Here is a 14,589-nt window from a genome sequence, read left to right as displayed (position 1 = left end):
GAACTGGGCTCTGCGCACTCTATTTTGATTACCAGAAGGGGCGTAGATGTTTATAAATCGTATACCGTGAATTAGACACGAAATGCCTCTCCCGTTCTCCAATAGTTCGACGTCAGAGATGGTCACACCCTCTTTGATTAGGAAAGCCGTACCGGAGGAGCTATCCGGAGTGGTGTTTTTTACCACTTCGTAGCCAGGAATGTCAAGGTAAAGGTTGTCGTCCACCTCCTGCAGCATCACAATATCCGCGTCACAGCTGTAAAGGTAGTCGCGAAGACTGTACAGCTTCTGAGTCGAGGTAATTTTATTGATATTTAACGTGGCTAACTTGTAGTCCTGAAACGGAGGAGGCATTTCCAGCCAGTGGCGCGATGTCTCAATCCAAGTATGGAAGGGAGACGTCGGTGGGAACCATTAATAAGTATCAGAAAAGTAATCAGCGTCCCCTGTCGGAGTTGTTGAAGCAGGTCCTGTACTTTTGAGTTCTTCAGCCCTCACAGCTGAGGAAGCACCTTTCGCCGAGCCGACCTCATCCGTTTCAGTGTCCACTGACATGCCTTCTACGTCATCTGCCCAGTCGCCAACATGAACTGAGTCCCTCTTGGTGTGTGAGGCTATCTCAGCCAGACGGAGGTGTGTGGAGCTATCCCTGAGGACCCGTCGTGTAGTCTTTTCCCGTTCAGCGAGAGCGTGGTCTTCGACCTCTGACTGGGGCTTCGTGGTGTCTGCCACATCGCTGGTGCCACTCTGTTGCTTCTCATCAGGGTGTCCATGTAGGGCATCGGTAATGTCGCGGGCAATCTGCAGACCTTTCTCACGCAAACTTGGTGCAGTTTGCTCGACATTCTTGTGGGCAATCCTCCTTTTCTTATGTGTCTTCGGTGAATTGCCTCGCCTTCCATTTTCGTCAGCCTCTGGAGATGAAACGCTATCTTGTCCACGAGTGAATCCTGCCGTTGGCGCTGAGACAGGCATCTGTTTATTGCCAGTGTCCGAATCGTTGACGTTTCCTTGGGATTGTACATCACAGGAAAGGTGGGCCAAATCCGTACCCACTGGCTCGTTAGTTTCCGTTGGAACCTCAGGGGTTACATCAGTGATGTCCTCTGTGGTGGAAGTTTCCATTGGCGTCACTCGGTCGGCGTCCAAGGCGTTGGAAAGTGTGTCCACAACTGAATGTTCCACGTTGGCCATGTTCGTGCGGGCTGCCGCCACATATGTCAGCGGTAGGGAAGTCATCGTATTAGCTGGCACAGTGTCTCCTGGTGGCAACTGCGTCACCCTTCGTTGGATACATTGAGCACGAACGTGATCCGTGGCACCGCACCCAGAGCAGGTACGCGGTTGACCGTCATATATTACGATCGCCCTGTATCCACAAATAGTAACGTAAGATGGTATGTGCCTCTGCAGTTCCATTTTAACCTGCCGAACACCGTTCAGGACAGGAACCTTAAACGTCGCCCATTTTTCGGCAACATTGCTAACAACTTTACCATAATTTTTTAGCACCGCGTCGATGTCAGCCGCAGGTACTTCAAATGGTAACTCAAAAATTCGAAGAGTTCGAAGACCAAATCCTGCATGCAAAACCTTTACCTCTCCGACGTTCCCATCACGGTGCTTAAATTTAAGCTTACCACTACATGACTGCAAAATCTGTTCGCAAATAGCAGCGGTTTTAAACTTGATGTAGACAACGCTACTAACGATCGACAGGTGTACGCCGATGATATCGTCAAAGGATCGTTTCAGACTTTCCTCAATCCATAATTCTATCTCAAAAGATTTCGGTCGTGCATAGGTGTGATCGAAGACAAATTTCAACGTGTCTCTGCGCGTTATGTCGTTCATGTTCCGGTTCTAAACATTGTCACACAATAACACGTTATTGTGGCCGCTAGAACAGCGTCTACTCACCAGTAAACAGCACACAGCCAGCAGCAGCGAGGACGTAAACACGCCGCGCGTCCGCTCGCCACGGCCGCTGAAGGCCGACTTACCATCCGACTGAGCTAGCCGGGCTCCACACAATGCTTTACGAGCCATACAATACTGATGGGACCTGCGACCATCTATGGAAGATCCTTTTGACTACAGCTTATTTCCTGCTGCCACAAATGAGCTACAATCCTATTCAATGAAAAATTGTCTCCGAAAGGCATCAAATCTGCTTCAAATGATACGTGGCTATCAGCACCATTATTCAACACACATGCTCGACTGTGCGCAGACGCCTGTGGCGTAGCTCTTGGGCCCTGAATCAGACGCAGTAGCTCCAACAAAAACTCTCCTGAACGGCACTGTGCCGAAAATTTCGCTACAGATCACCCTTGTCTTGCTTGAGCTTCAGGTAGACGCCGGTTTGCAGCCAGGAAGCGGACAGCAGCAACTTTCAACTAGTTTTGTAGTACTCAAACAACACAGTAAAACAGCATGCATCTTTTGCAGAACTGGAAAAACTCGACCGTGACAGGATTCGAACCTGCAATCTTCGGATCCGAAGTCCGACGCCTTATCCATTAGGCCACACGGTCACTGGCGCAATACGCTTCCCCAAACACACCTCATTATCGCCATTTGTGCACTTCCCGGAATGAATTTACCATCTTTGACGCAATTCTCCAATTTCAGTACTAAAAATGCGACGCTACTTCTTGCTGTGTCCCATCGCAAGTTACATTCAAGCCCTTATGACGCTCATCAAACAAGAGCTTGCAAATCAGCTTCAATCGCTTAGTGCCATCTCAGTCGGTTGTAGAACGTACCTCACCCTATGAGATACAATGGCGAGTTGCCGCTATTACCAAAGCGGCGGCGGCGCCGACGACGACGACGACAACCGCGAGGGTCTCTATCAGGGGTAGAAAATACATCACAAGAACTAAGTATTTCACGTCGGCATTCTCCGGAGACTCCCTAAAGCAGCAGTTTCTGGTGCCTACTTTAATAGCACCATTCGCACTATTCATTTGCGAGAGCATTTCTTAAATACCGCACCCATTTATAATTTGTTTCATCCTTGACCGCTTTTTTCGAAAGGGCCACGGTGGGAGGGGCTTTTACAAAATTCATTTGCCTCCTGTGAGGATCGAACTCACGACCTCTGGTTTACTAGACCAGCGCTCTGCCACTGAGCTAAGGAGGCGCCTCCTAGCGCGCTTTTCGGGTACTTTGTTCTTATGGACTAGTGAATCGGAGATCTTCAGCTGGAAACGCACCGCATTAGCGACCATTATTTGCATTTAGCTACCACAGCTGCTGCTTTCCTACACATCTCACACGATATCGATGTACACCTAAAATTCCAAAACAACACATTTATTTCATTTCAGAGTTACTTTCAGCTTCAAATACCATTCCTCTGATATTCATAAGAAGCTAGGCATCGTCGTAACCCGTTACGTTCATTACGCAAGGCTCACGAGAGGGGCGCAGGTTGCATCCGCGTAGACACAAAATTTTGCGCCGCCCAGCGTGGGGCTCGAACCCACGACCCTGAGATTAAGAGTCTCATGCTCTACCGACTGAGCTAGCCGGGCTCCACACAATGCTTTACGAGCCATACAATACTGATGGGACCTGCGACCATCTATGGAAGATCCTTTTGACTACAGCTTATTTCCTGCTGCCACAAATGAGCTACAATCCTATTCAATGAAAAATTGTCTCCGAAAGGCATCAAATCTGCTTCAAATGATACGTGGCTATCAGCACCATTATTCAACACACATGCTCGACTGTGCGCAGACGCCTGTGGCGTAGCTCTTGGGCCCTGAATCAGACGCAGTAGTTCCAACAAAAACTCTCCTGAACGGCACTGTGCCGAAAATTTCGCTACAGATCACCCTTGTCTTGCTTGAGCTTCAGGTAGACGCCGGTTTGCAGCCAGGAAGCGGACAGCAGCAACTTTCAACTAGTTTTGTAGTACTCAAACAACACAGTAAAACAGCATGCATCTTTTGCAGAACTGGAAAAACTCGACCGTGACAGGATTCGAACCTGCAATCTTCGGATCCGAAGTCCGACGCCTTATCCATTAGGCCACACGGTCACTGGCGCAATACGCTTCCCCAAACACACCTCATTATCGCCATTTGTGCACTTCCCGGAATGAATTTACCATCTTTGACGCAATTCTCCAATTTCAGTACTAAAAATGCGACGCTACTTCTTGCTGTGTCCCATCGCAAGTTACATTCAAGCCCTTATGACGCTCATCAAACAAGAGCTTGCAAATCAGCTTCAATCGCTTAGTGCCATCTCAGTCGGTTGTAGAACGTACCTCACCCTATGAGATACAATGGCGAGTTGCCGCTATTACCAAAGCGGCGGCGGCGCCGACGACGACGACGACGACGACAACCGCGAGGGTCTCTATCAGGGGTAGAAAATACATCACAAGAACTAAGTATTTCACGTCGGCATTCTCCGGAGACTCCCTAAAGCAGCAGTTTCTGGTGCCTACTTTAATAGCACCATTCGCACTATTCATTTGCGAGAGCATTTCTTAAATACCGCACCCATTTATAATTTGTTTCATCCTTGACCGCTTTTTTCGAAAGGGCCACGGTGGGAGGGGCTTTTACAAAATTCATTTGCCTCCTGTGAGGATCGAACTCACGACCTCTGGTTTACTAGACCAGCGCTCTGCCACTGAGCTAAGGAGGCGCCTCCTAGCGCGCTTTTCGGGTACTTTGTTCTTATGGACTAGTGAATCGGAGATCTTCAGCTGGAAACGCACCGCATTAGCGACCATTATTTGCATTTAGCTACCACAGCTGCTGCTTTCCTACACATCTCACACGATATCGATGTACACCTAAAATTCCAAAACAACACATTTATTTCATTTCAGAGTTACTTTCAGCTTCAAATACCATTCCTCTGATATTCATAAGAAGCTAGGCATCGTCGTAACCCGTTACGTTCATTACGCAAGGCTCACGAGAGGGGCGCAGGTTGCATCCGCGTAGACACAAAATTTTGCGCCGCCCAGCGTGGGGCTCGAACCCACGACCCTGAGATTAAGAGTCTCATGCTGTACCGACTGAGCTAGCCGGGCTCCACACAATGCTTTACGAGCCATACAATACTGATGGGACCTGCGACCATCTATGGAAGATCCTTTTGACTACAGCTTATTTCCTGCTGCCACAAATGAGCTACAATCCTATTCAATGAAAAATTGTCTCCGAAAGGCATCAAATCTGCTTCAAATGATACGTGGCTATCAGCACCATTATTCAACACACATGCTCGACTGTGCGCAGACGCCTGTGGCGTAGCTCTTGGGCCCTGAATCAGACGCAGTAGTTCCAACAAAAACTCTCCTGAACGGCACTGTGCCGAAAATTTCGCTACAGATCACCCTTGTCTTGCTTGAGCTTCAGGTAGACGCCGGTTTGCAGCCAGGAAGCGGACAGCAGCAACTTTCAACTAGTTTTGTAGTACTCAAACAACACAGTAAAACAGCATGCATCTTTTGCAGAACTGGAAAAACTCGACCGTGACAGGATTCGAACCTGCAATCTTCGGATCCGAAGTCCGACGCCTTATCCATTAGGCCACACGGTCACTGGCGCAATACGCTTCCCCAAACACACCTCATTATCGCCATTTGTGCACTTCCCGGAATGAATTTACCATCTTTGACGCAATTCTCCAATTTCAGTACTAAAAATGCGACGCTACTTCTTGCTGTGTCCCATCGCAAGTTACATTCAAGCCCTTATGACGCTCATCAAACAAGAGCTTGCAAATCAGCTTCAATCGCTTAGTGCCATCTCAGTCGGTTGTAGAACGTACCTCACCCTATGAGATACAATGGCGAGTTGCCGCTATTACCAAAGCGGCGGCGGCGCCGACGACGACGACGACGACGACAACCGCGAGGGTCTCTATCAGGGGTAGAAAATACATCACAAGAACTAAGTATTTCACGTCGGCATTCTCCGGAGACTCCCAAAAGCAGCAGTTTCTGGTGCCTACTTTAATAGCACCATTCGCACTATTCATTTGCGAGAGCATTTCTTAAATACCGCACCCATTTATAATTTGTTTCATCCTTGACCGCTTTTTTCGAAAGGGCCACGGTGGGAGGGGCTTTTACAAAATTCATTTGCCTCCTGTGAGGATCGAACTCACGACCTCTGGTTTACTAGACCAGCGCTCTGCCACTGAGCTAAGGAGGCGCCTCCTAGCGCGCTTTTCGGGTACTTTGTTCTTATGGACTAGTGAATCGGAGATCTTCAGCTGGAAACGCACCGCATTAGCGACCATTATTTGCATTTAGCTACCACAGCTGCTGCTTTCCTACACATCTCACACGATATCGATGTACACCTAAAATTCCAAAACAACACATTTATTTCATTTCAGAGTTACTTTCAGCTTCAAATACCATTCCTCTGATATTCATAAGAAGCTAGGCATCGTCGTAACCCGTTACGTTCATTACGCAAGGCTCACGAGAGGGGCGCAGGTTGCATCCGCGTAGACACAAAATTTTGCGCCGCCCAGCGTGGGGCTCGAACCCACGACCCTGAGATTAAGAGTCTCATGCTCTACCGACTGAGCTAGCCGGGCTCCACACAATGCTTTACGAGCCATACAATACTGATGGGACCTGCGACCATCTATGGAAGATCCTTTTGACTACAGCTTATTTCCTGCTGCCACAAATGAGCTACAATCCTATTCAATGAAAAATTGTCTCCGAAAGGCATCAAATCTGCTTCAAATGATACGTGGCTATCAGCACCATTATTCAACACACATGCTCGACTGTGCGCAGACGCCTGTGGCGTAGCTCTTGGGCCCTGAATCAGACGCAGTAGTTCCAACAAAAACTCTCCTGAACGGCACTGTGCCGAAAATTTCGCTACAGATCACCCTTGTCTTGCTTGAGCTTCAGGTAGACGCCGGTTTGCAGCCAGGAAGCGGACAGCAGCAACTTTCAACTAGTTTTGTAGTACTCAAACAACACAGTAAAACAGCATGCATCTTTTGCAGAACTGGAAAAACTCGACCGTGACAGGATTCGAACCTGCAATCTTCGGATCCGAAGTCCGACGCCTTATCCATTAGGCCACACGGTCACTGGCGCAATACGCTTCCCCAAACACACCTCATTATCGCCATTTGTGCACTTCCCGGAATGAATTTACCATCTTTGACGCAATTCTCCAATTTCAGTACTAAAAATGCGACGCTACTTCTTGCTGTGTCCCATCGCAAGTTACATTCAAGCCCTTATGACGCTCATCAAACAAGAGCTTGCAAATCAGCTTCAATCGCTTAGTGCCATCTCAGTCGGTTGTAGAACGTACCTCACCCTATGAGATACAATGGCGAGTTGCCGCTATTACCAAAGCGGCGGCGGCGCCGACGACGACGACGACGACGACGACAACCGCGAGGGTCTCTATCAGGGGTAGAAAATACATCACAAGAACTAAGTATTTCACGTCGGCATTCTCCGGAGACTCCCAAAAGCAGCAGTTTCTGGTGCCTACTTTAATAGCACCATTCGCACTATTCATTTGCGAGAGCATTTCTTAAATACCGCACCCATTTATAATTTGTTTCATCCTTGACCGCTTTTTTCGAAAGGGCCACGGTGGGAGGGGCTTTTACAAAATTCATTTGCCTCCTGTGAGGATCGAACTCACGACCTCTGGTTTACTAGACCAGCGCTCTGCCACTGAGCTAAGGAGGCGCCTCCTAGCGCGCTTTTCGGGTACTTTGTTCTTATGGACTAGTGAATCGGAGATCTTCAGCTGGAAACGCACCGCATTAGCGACCATTATTTGCATTTAGCTACCACAGCTGCTGCTTTCCTACACATCTCACACGATATCGATGTACACCTAAAATTCCAAAACAACACATTTATTTCATTTCAGAGTTACTTTCAGCTTCAAATACCATTCCTCTGATATTCATAAGAAGCTAGGCATCGTCGTAACCCGTTACGTTCATTACGCAAGGCTCACGAGAGGGGCGCAGGTTGCATCCGCGTAGACACAAAATTTTGCGCCGCCCAGCGTGGGGCTCGAACCCACGACCCTGAGATTAAGAGTCTCATGCTCTACCGACTGAGCTAGCCGGGCTCCACACAATGCTTTACGAGCCATACAATACTGATGGGACCTGCGACCATCTATGGAAGATCCTTTTGACTACAGCTTATTTCCTGCTGCCACAAATGAGCTACAATCCTATTCAATGAAAAATTGTCTCCGAAAGGCATCAAATCTGCTTCAAATGATACGTGGCTATCAGCACCATTATTCAACACACATGCTCGACTGTGCGCAGACGCCTGTGGCGTAGCTCTTGGGCCCTGAATCAGACGCAGTAGTTCCAACAAAAACTCTCCTGAACGGCACTGTGCCGAAAATTTCGCTACAGATCACCCTTGTCTTGCTTGAGCTTCAGGTAGACGCCGGTTTGCAGCCAGGAAGCGGACAGCAGCAACTTTCAACTAGTTTTGTAGTACTCAAACAACACAGTAAAACAGCATGCATCTTTTGCAGAACTGGAAAAACTCGACCGTGACAGGATTCGAACCTGCAATCTTCGGATCCGAAGTCCGACGCCTTATCCATTAGGCCACACGGTCACTGGCGCAATACGCTTCCCCAAACACACCTCATTATCGCCATTTGTGCACTTCCCGGAATGAATTTACCATCTTTGACGCAATTCTCCAATTTCAGTACTAAAAATGCGACGCTACTTCTTGCTGTGTCCCATCGCAAGTTACATTCAAGCCCTTATGACGCTCATCAAACAAGAGCTTGCAAATCAGCTTCAATCGCTTAGTGCCATCTCAGTCGGTTGTAGAACGTACCTCACCCTATGAGATACAATGGCGAGTTGCCGCTATTACCAAAGCGGCGGCGGCGCCGACGACGACGACAACCGCGACGGTCTCTATCAGGGGTAGAAAATACATCACAAGAACTAAGTATTTCACGTCGGCATTCTCCGGAGACTCCCAAAAGCAGCAGTTTCTGGTGCCTACTTTAATAGCACCATTCGCACTATTCATTTGCGAGAGCATTTCTTAAATACCGCACCCATTTATAATTTGTTTCATCCTTGACCGCTTTTTTCGAAAGGGCCACGGTGGGAGGGGCTTTTACAAAATTCATTTGCCTCCTGTGAGGATCGAACTCACGACCTCTGGTTTACTAGACCAGCGCTCTGCCACTGAGCTAAGGAGGCGCCTCCTAGCGCGCTTTTCGGGTACTTTGTTCTTATGGACTAGTGAATCGGAGATCTTCAGCTGGAAACGCACCGCATTAGCGACCATTATTTGCATTTAGCTACCACAGCTGCTGCTTTCCTACACATCTCACACGATATCGATGTACACCTAAAATTCCAAAACAACACATTTATTTCATTTCAGAGTTACTTTCAGCTTCAAATACCATTCCTCTGATATTCATAAGAAGCTAGGCATCGTCGTAACCCGTTACGTTCATTACGCAAGGCTCACGAGAGGGGCGCAGGTTGCATCCGCGTAGACACAAAATTTTGCGCCGCCCAGCGTGGGGCTCGAACCCACGACCCTGAGATTAAGAGTCTCATGCTCTACCGACTGAGCTAGCCGGGCTCCACACAATGCTTTACGAGCCATACAATACTGATGGGACCTGCGACCATCTATGGAAGATCCTTTTGACTACAGCTTATTTCCTGCTGCCACAAATGAGCTACAATCCTATTCAATGAAAAATTGTCTCCGAAAGGCATCAAATCTGCTTCAAATGATACGTGGCTATCAGCACCATTATTCAACACACATGCTCGACTGTGCGCAGACGCCTGTGGCGTAGCTCTTGGGCCCTGAATCAGACGCAGTAGTTCCAACAAAAACTCTCCTGAACGGCACTGTGCCGAAAATTTCGCTACAGATCACCCTTGTCTTGCTTGAGCTTCAGGTAGACGCCGGTTTGCAGCCAGGAAGCGGACAGCAGCAACTTTCAACTAGTTTTGTAGTACTCAAACAACACAGTAAAACAGCATGCATCTTTTGCAGAACTGGAAAAACTCGACCGTGACAGGATTCGAACCTGCAATCTTCGGATCCGAAGTCCGACGCCTTATCCATTAGGCCACACGGTCACTGGCGCAATACGCTTCCCCAAACACACCTCATTATCGCCATTTGTGCACTTCCCGGAATGAATTTACCATCTTTGACGCAATTCTCCAATTTCAGTACTAAAAATGCGACGCTACTTCTTGCTGTGTCCCATCGCAAGTTACATTCAAGCCCTTATGACGCTCATCAAACAAGAGCTTGCAAATCAGCTTCAATCGCTTAGTGCCATCTCAGTCGGTTGTAGAACGTACCTCACCCTATGAGATACAATGGCGAGTTGCCGCTATTACCAAAGCGGCGGCGGCGCCGACGACGACGACAACCGCGACGGTCTCTATCAGGGGTAGAAAATACATCACAAGAACTAAGTATTTCACGTCGGCATTCTCCGGAGACTCCCAAAAGCAGCAGTTTCTGGTGCCTACTTTAATAGCACCATTCGCACTATTCATTTGCGAGAGCATTTCTTAAATACCGCACCCATTTATAATTTGTTTCATCCTTGACCGCTTTTTTCGAAAGGGCCACGGTGGGAGGGGCTTTTACAAAATTCATTTGCCTCCTGTGAGGATCGAACTCACGACCTCTGGTTTACTAGACCAGCGCTCTGCCACTGAGCTAAGGAGGCGCCTCCTAGCGCGCTTTTCGGGTACTTTGTTCTTATGGACTAGTGAATCGGAGATCTTCAGCTGGAAACGCACCGCATTAGCGACCATTATTTGCATTTAGCTACCACAGCTGCTGCTTTCCTACACATCTCACACGATATCGATGTACACCTAAAATTCCAAAACAACACATTTATTTCATTTCAGAGTTACTTTCAGCTTCAAATACCATTCCTCTGATATTCATAAGAAGCTAGGCATCGTCGTAACCCGTTACGTTCATTACGCAAGGCTCACGAGAGGGGCGCAGGTTGCATCCGCGTAGACACAAAATTTTGCGCCGCCCAGCGTGGGGCTCGAACCCACGACCCTGAGATTAAGAGTCTCATGCTCTACCGACTGAGCTAGCCGGGCTCCACACAATGCTTTACGAGCCATACAATACTGATGGGACCTGCGACCATCTATGGAAGATCCTTTTGACTACAGCTTATTTCCTGCTGCCACAAATGAGCTACAATCCTATTCAATGAAAAATTGTCTCCGAAAGGCATCAAATCTGCTTCAAATGATACGTGGCTATCAGCACCATTATTCAACACACATGCTCGACTGTGCGCAGACGCCTGTGGCGTAGCTCTTGGGCCCTGAATCAGACGCAGTAGTTCCAACAAAAACTCTCCTGAACGGCACTGTGCCGAAAATTTCGCTACACATCACCCTTGTCTTGCTTGAGCTTCAGGTAGACGCCGGTTTGCAGCCAGGAAGCGGACAGCAGCAACTTTCAACTAGTTTTGTAGTGCTCAAACAACACAGTAAAACAGCATGCATCTTTTGCAGAACTGGAAAAACTCGACCGTGACAGGATTCGAACCTGCAATCTTCGGATCCGAAGTCCGACGCCTTATCCATTAGGCCACACGGTCACTGGCGCAATACGCTTCCCCAAACACACCTCATTATCGCCATTTGTGCACTTCCCGGAATGAATTTACCATCTTTGACGCAATTCTCCAATTTCAGTACTAAAAATGCGACGCTACTTCTTGCTGTGTCCCATCGCAAGTTACATTCAAGCCCTTATGACGCTCATCAAACAAGAGCTTGCAAATCAGCTTCAATCGCTTAGTGCCATCTCAGTCGGTTGTAGAACGTACCTCACCCTATGAGATACAATGGCGAGTTGCCGCTATTACCAAAGCGGCGGCGGCGCCGACGACGACGACAACCGCGACGGTCTCTATCAGGGGTAGAAAATACATCACAAGAACTAAGTATTTCACGTCGGCATTCTCCGGAGACTCCCAAAAGCAGCAGTTTCTGGTGCCTACTTTAATAGCACCATTCGCACTATTCATTTGCGAGAGCATTTCTTAAATACCGCACCCATTTATAATTTGTTTCATCCTTGACCGCTTTTTTCGAAAGGGCCACGGTGGGAGGGGCTTTTACAAAATTCATTTGCCTCCTGTGAGGATCGAACTCACGACCTCTGGTTTACTAGACCAGCGCTCTGCCACTGAGCTAAGGAGGCGCCTCCTAGCGCGCTTTTCGGGTACTTTGTTCTTATGGACTAGTGAATCGGAGATCTTCAGCTGGAAACGCACCGCATTAGCGACCATTATTTGCATTTAGCTACCACAGCTGCTGCTTTCCTACACATCTCACACGATATCGATGTACACCTAAAATTCCAAAACAACACATTTATTTCATTTCAGAGTTACTTTCAGCTTCAAATACCATTCCTCTGATATTCATAAGAAGCTAGGCATCGTCGTAACCCGTTACGTTCATTACGCAAGGCTCACGAGAGGGGCGCAGGTTGCATCCGCGTAGACACAAAATTTTGCGCCGCCCAGCGTGGGGCTCGAACCCACGACCCTGAGATTAAGAGTCTCATGCTCTACCGACTTTTTTTTTTTTTTTTTTTTTTTCATATTTTGATTTATTTATTTTTTTTATTATTATTATTTTTTTTTTATTTATGTTTTTTTTTAATATTTTTTTTGTTGTTTTTTTTTGTTGTTGTTGTTGTTAACAGTTATAACATAATATAAATGAAACCAAAAGGGAGGAGAGGCTCATTCCCATTAATGCCATCTCCGGGAAGAAATCCTCTGTATGTGCCATCTCCATCGGCACTGTGTTGGTTCGTGGTGATTCTCGAATTACCTGTTGCAACTTTACTTTAGTGTCCACCGTACGCGGAAAACTGTAAGGGTCGGCTTCACGTGTTGCAATGTGTTCACACCTGTGCGTGTTCGTCTTGTTTCATCGTTCTGTCTCTTCCCTGTAATTTCCTGTCTCGTCTACTCTTAGTTTTACACTCTCCAAGTCTGTGGGGGATCCATGATCGCGTTGATGAGAAAATTTGCGTATTCCTGTTTATAATGTGGAAGTCTGCGAAGTCCATCGTGCTGTGTTTGTAAATATGTCGAAAAGTCTCCAATACTGCGTTCTGAGTTTGTAAAAATATAATATATTGCTTGTCCTTTCAGCCATGTTACGGCATTGCGTTTCGTGGTAGGGTAGAGATCATCGTCCGGTAGAAGTAGACTCTTAAGGGTGATGGCTTGCGGGGACGTGCGTTGTAGAAATGCCAAGAGGTTTCTAACCGCTTTCCAGATATCATGCGCCGTACCACATACGAATTTGTGTTCATCAGTATCTTGCACGTTACAGGTTGCACAAAGGGAAGTATCAGCCAAATGTATCGAATGTAATCGGGAAGCCGTGGGAAGTTTCCTATTGACCACGTAATACCACAATGCTCTCGCCCCCGTTGGCAAATGTGGATGATGAACACTTCTCCATATACGCGGCCAGACTGCCTCGGGGTACTTATCTTCAATATCGTTTCGAGCGTGCGTCGTGATCAAATATTTGTACACTGCTCGCACTGTGACTATGTTTGCCTCTGGCATCCCCATGCGGATGTAGCTATAGTCAATCAAGAATTGCTTGAGATGGTGAAGGTCGTCTGGTATGTGATGAACATCCACAGGCGCGTCAAGATTAGCCGGCTTAATTTCGTTCAATAGAAAAGTGGTGATACTATTAGGCGAATTCTTCCATCTGTTATATGTAGAACTGACGTACAGGGCCCGTGTTTTCGTATAAACGTCGATGAGGTTGAGACCACCTGACTCCGTCGGTAGAGTCAACGTAGAATATTTCACTTTGAAAATGTGGCCGCGGCTGACAAAGTGGCCGAAGGCAGCTAACAATCTGCTTGCCATCGGGAGGGGTAGTGGGAGTACGCGTGCCACATAGTTAATTTTAGAGACGAGATAAACGTTCACCAAGGCCACACGTTGTATTTCGTCCAGCGACCTGAGGGTATGTTGACGTATGCTCGCGCGCACTGTATTTAGTAAGTCTTTGTAATTGATTGCAATCGTGCGTCGGATGTCACGAGTAAACTTCACTCCCAAGCACTTCATGACCGTGATGACCTTTATCTGTCCTGGAATGGGGGTCCTCAATCCACGACCGATGTTCAGGACACCGGACTTCATTACATTCAATTGAGCCCCCGCCGCCTTCCTATACTGCTCTACTATGTCCATCGCCGTCTGTATCTCAGCCGTGGTTCGCACAAGAAAGGCCACATCATCCGCGTAGGCGCGGCATACAAACTTGTGACCATACATCAGGACACCCTGGAGGTGTGTGTTCAGCGCTGTTAATAGTGGCTCGATGGCGATAGCAAACAGCGCCATCGACATAGGGCAGCCCTGTCTGACCGAACTTTCGATAGTTATCGGCCCCACTGATCTCCCGTTGAGCAAAATCGTTGACTGGGAGTGGCGCAGTAGACGTGCGATGATGGTGAGGAAGCGGTGGGGGAAGTTCATT

The 14,589-nt window shown here is 47.7% G+C and overlaps 20 non-coding genes across 20 annotated transcripts; all 20 read right to left on the bottom strand.

The window, feature by feature from the left end:
* Nucleotides 1-2,464: 2,464 nt before the first annotated feature.
* Nucleotides 2,465-2,537, bottom strand: Trnar-ucg (transfer RNA arginine (anticodon UCG)). The gene has a single exon. It is a non-coding gene; the product is annotated as a tRNA-Arg (tRNA).
* A 539-nt stretch (nucleotides 2,538-3,076) lies between these two features.
* Nucleotides 3,077-3,148, bottom strand: Trnat-agu (transfer RNA threonine (anticodon AGU)). The gene has a single exon. It is a non-coding gene; the product is annotated as a tRNA-Thr (tRNA).
* Nucleotides 3,149-3,469: 321 nt separating this feature from the next.
* On the bottom strand, nucleotides 3,470-3,542 carry Trnak-cuu (transfer RNA lysine (anticodon CUU)). The gene has a single exon. It is a non-coding gene; the product is annotated as a tRNA-Lys (tRNA).
* A 439-nt stretch (nucleotides 3,543-3,981) lies between these two features.
* Nucleotides 3,982-4,054, bottom strand: Trnar-ucg (transfer RNA arginine (anticodon UCG)). Its single transcript has one exon. It is a non-coding gene; the product is annotated as a tRNA-Arg (tRNA).
* A 545-nt stretch (nucleotides 4,055-4,599) lies between these two features.
* Nucleotides 4,600-4,671, bottom strand: Trnat-agu (transfer RNA threonine (anticodon AGU)). The gene has a single exon. It is a non-coding gene; the product is annotated as a tRNA-Thr (tRNA).
* A 321-nt stretch (nucleotides 4,672-4,992) lies between these two features.
* On the bottom strand, nucleotides 4,993-5,065 carry Trnak-cuu (transfer RNA lysine (anticodon CUU)). The gene has a single exon. It is a non-coding gene; the product is annotated as a tRNA-Lys (tRNA).
* A 439-nt stretch (nucleotides 5,066-5,504) lies between these two features.
* On the bottom strand, nucleotides 5,505-5,577 carry Trnar-ucg (transfer RNA arginine (anticodon UCG)). Its single transcript has one exon. It is a non-coding gene; the product is annotated as a tRNA-Arg (tRNA).
* Nucleotides 5,578-6,122: 545 nt separating this feature from the next.
* Trnat-agu (transfer RNA threonine (anticodon AGU)) lies at nucleotides 6,123-6,194 on the bottom strand. The gene has a single exon. It is a non-coding gene; the product is annotated as a tRNA-Thr (tRNA).
* Nucleotides 6,195-6,515: 321 nt separating this feature from the next.
* Trnak-cuu (transfer RNA lysine (anticodon CUU)) lies at nucleotides 6,516-6,588 on the bottom strand. Its single transcript has one exon. It is a non-coding gene; the product is annotated as a tRNA-Lys (tRNA).
* Nucleotides 6,589-7,027: 439 nt separating this feature from the next.
* Nucleotides 7,028-7,100, bottom strand: Trnar-ucg (transfer RNA arginine (anticodon UCG)). Its single transcript has one exon. It is a non-coding gene; the product is annotated as a tRNA-Arg (tRNA).
* Nucleotides 7,101-7,648: 548 nt separating this feature from the next.
* On the bottom strand, nucleotides 7,649-7,720 carry Trnat-agu (transfer RNA threonine (anticodon AGU)). The gene has a single exon. It is a non-coding gene; the product is annotated as a tRNA-Thr (tRNA).
* Nucleotides 7,721-8,041: 321 nt separating this feature from the next.
* On the bottom strand, nucleotides 8,042-8,114 carry Trnak-cuu (transfer RNA lysine (anticodon CUU)). The gene has a single exon. It is a non-coding gene; the product is annotated as a tRNA-Lys (tRNA).
* Nucleotides 8,115-8,553: 439 nt separating this feature from the next.
* Nucleotides 8,554-8,626, bottom strand: Trnar-ucg (transfer RNA arginine (anticodon UCG)). Its single transcript has one exon. It is a non-coding gene; the product is annotated as a tRNA-Arg (tRNA).
* Nucleotides 8,627-9,162: 536 nt separating this feature from the next.
* Nucleotides 9,163-9,234, bottom strand: Trnat-agu (transfer RNA threonine (anticodon AGU)). Its single transcript has one exon. It is a non-coding gene; the product is annotated as a tRNA-Thr (tRNA).
* Nucleotides 9,235-9,555: 321 nt separating this feature from the next.
* Nucleotides 9,556-9,628, bottom strand: Trnak-cuu (transfer RNA lysine (anticodon CUU)). The gene has a single exon. It is a non-coding gene; the product is annotated as a tRNA-Lys (tRNA).
* Nucleotides 9,629-10,067: 439 nt separating this feature from the next.
* Nucleotides 10,068-10,140, bottom strand: Trnar-ucg (transfer RNA arginine (anticodon UCG)). The gene has a single exon. It is a non-coding gene; the product is annotated as a tRNA-Arg (tRNA).
* A 536-nt stretch (nucleotides 10,141-10,676) lies between these two features.
* Nucleotides 10,677-10,748, bottom strand: Trnat-agu (transfer RNA threonine (anticodon AGU)). The gene has a single exon. It is a non-coding gene; the product is annotated as a tRNA-Thr (tRNA).
* A 321-nt stretch (nucleotides 10,749-11,069) lies between these two features.
* Nucleotides 11,070-11,142, bottom strand: Trnak-cuu (transfer RNA lysine (anticodon CUU)). Its single transcript has one exon. It is a non-coding gene; the product is annotated as a tRNA-Lys (tRNA).
* Nucleotides 11,143-11,581: 439 nt separating this feature from the next.
* Nucleotides 11,582-11,654, bottom strand: Trnar-ucg (transfer RNA arginine (anticodon UCG)). Its single transcript has one exon. It is a non-coding gene; the product is annotated as a tRNA-Arg (tRNA).
* Nucleotides 11,655-12,190: 536 nt separating this feature from the next.
* On the bottom strand, nucleotides 12,191-12,262 carry Trnat-agu (transfer RNA threonine (anticodon AGU)). Its single transcript has one exon. It is a non-coding gene; the product is annotated as a tRNA-Thr (tRNA).
* Between the last annotated feature and the right edge of the window lie 2,327 nt (nucleotides 12,263-14,589).

Source organism: Schistocerca nitens, chromosome 8 (assembly GCF_023898315.1).
Source record: "Schistocerca nitens isolate TAMUIC-IGC-003100 chromosome 8, iqSchNite1.1, whole genome shotgun sequence".
NCBI lineage: Eukaryota > Metazoa > Arthropoda > Insecta > Orthoptera > Acrididae > Schistocerca > Schistocerca nitens.
The sequence above is the reverse complement of the archived record's forward strand: the minus strand, read 5'-3'. Positions and strand labels throughout refer to the sequence as shown.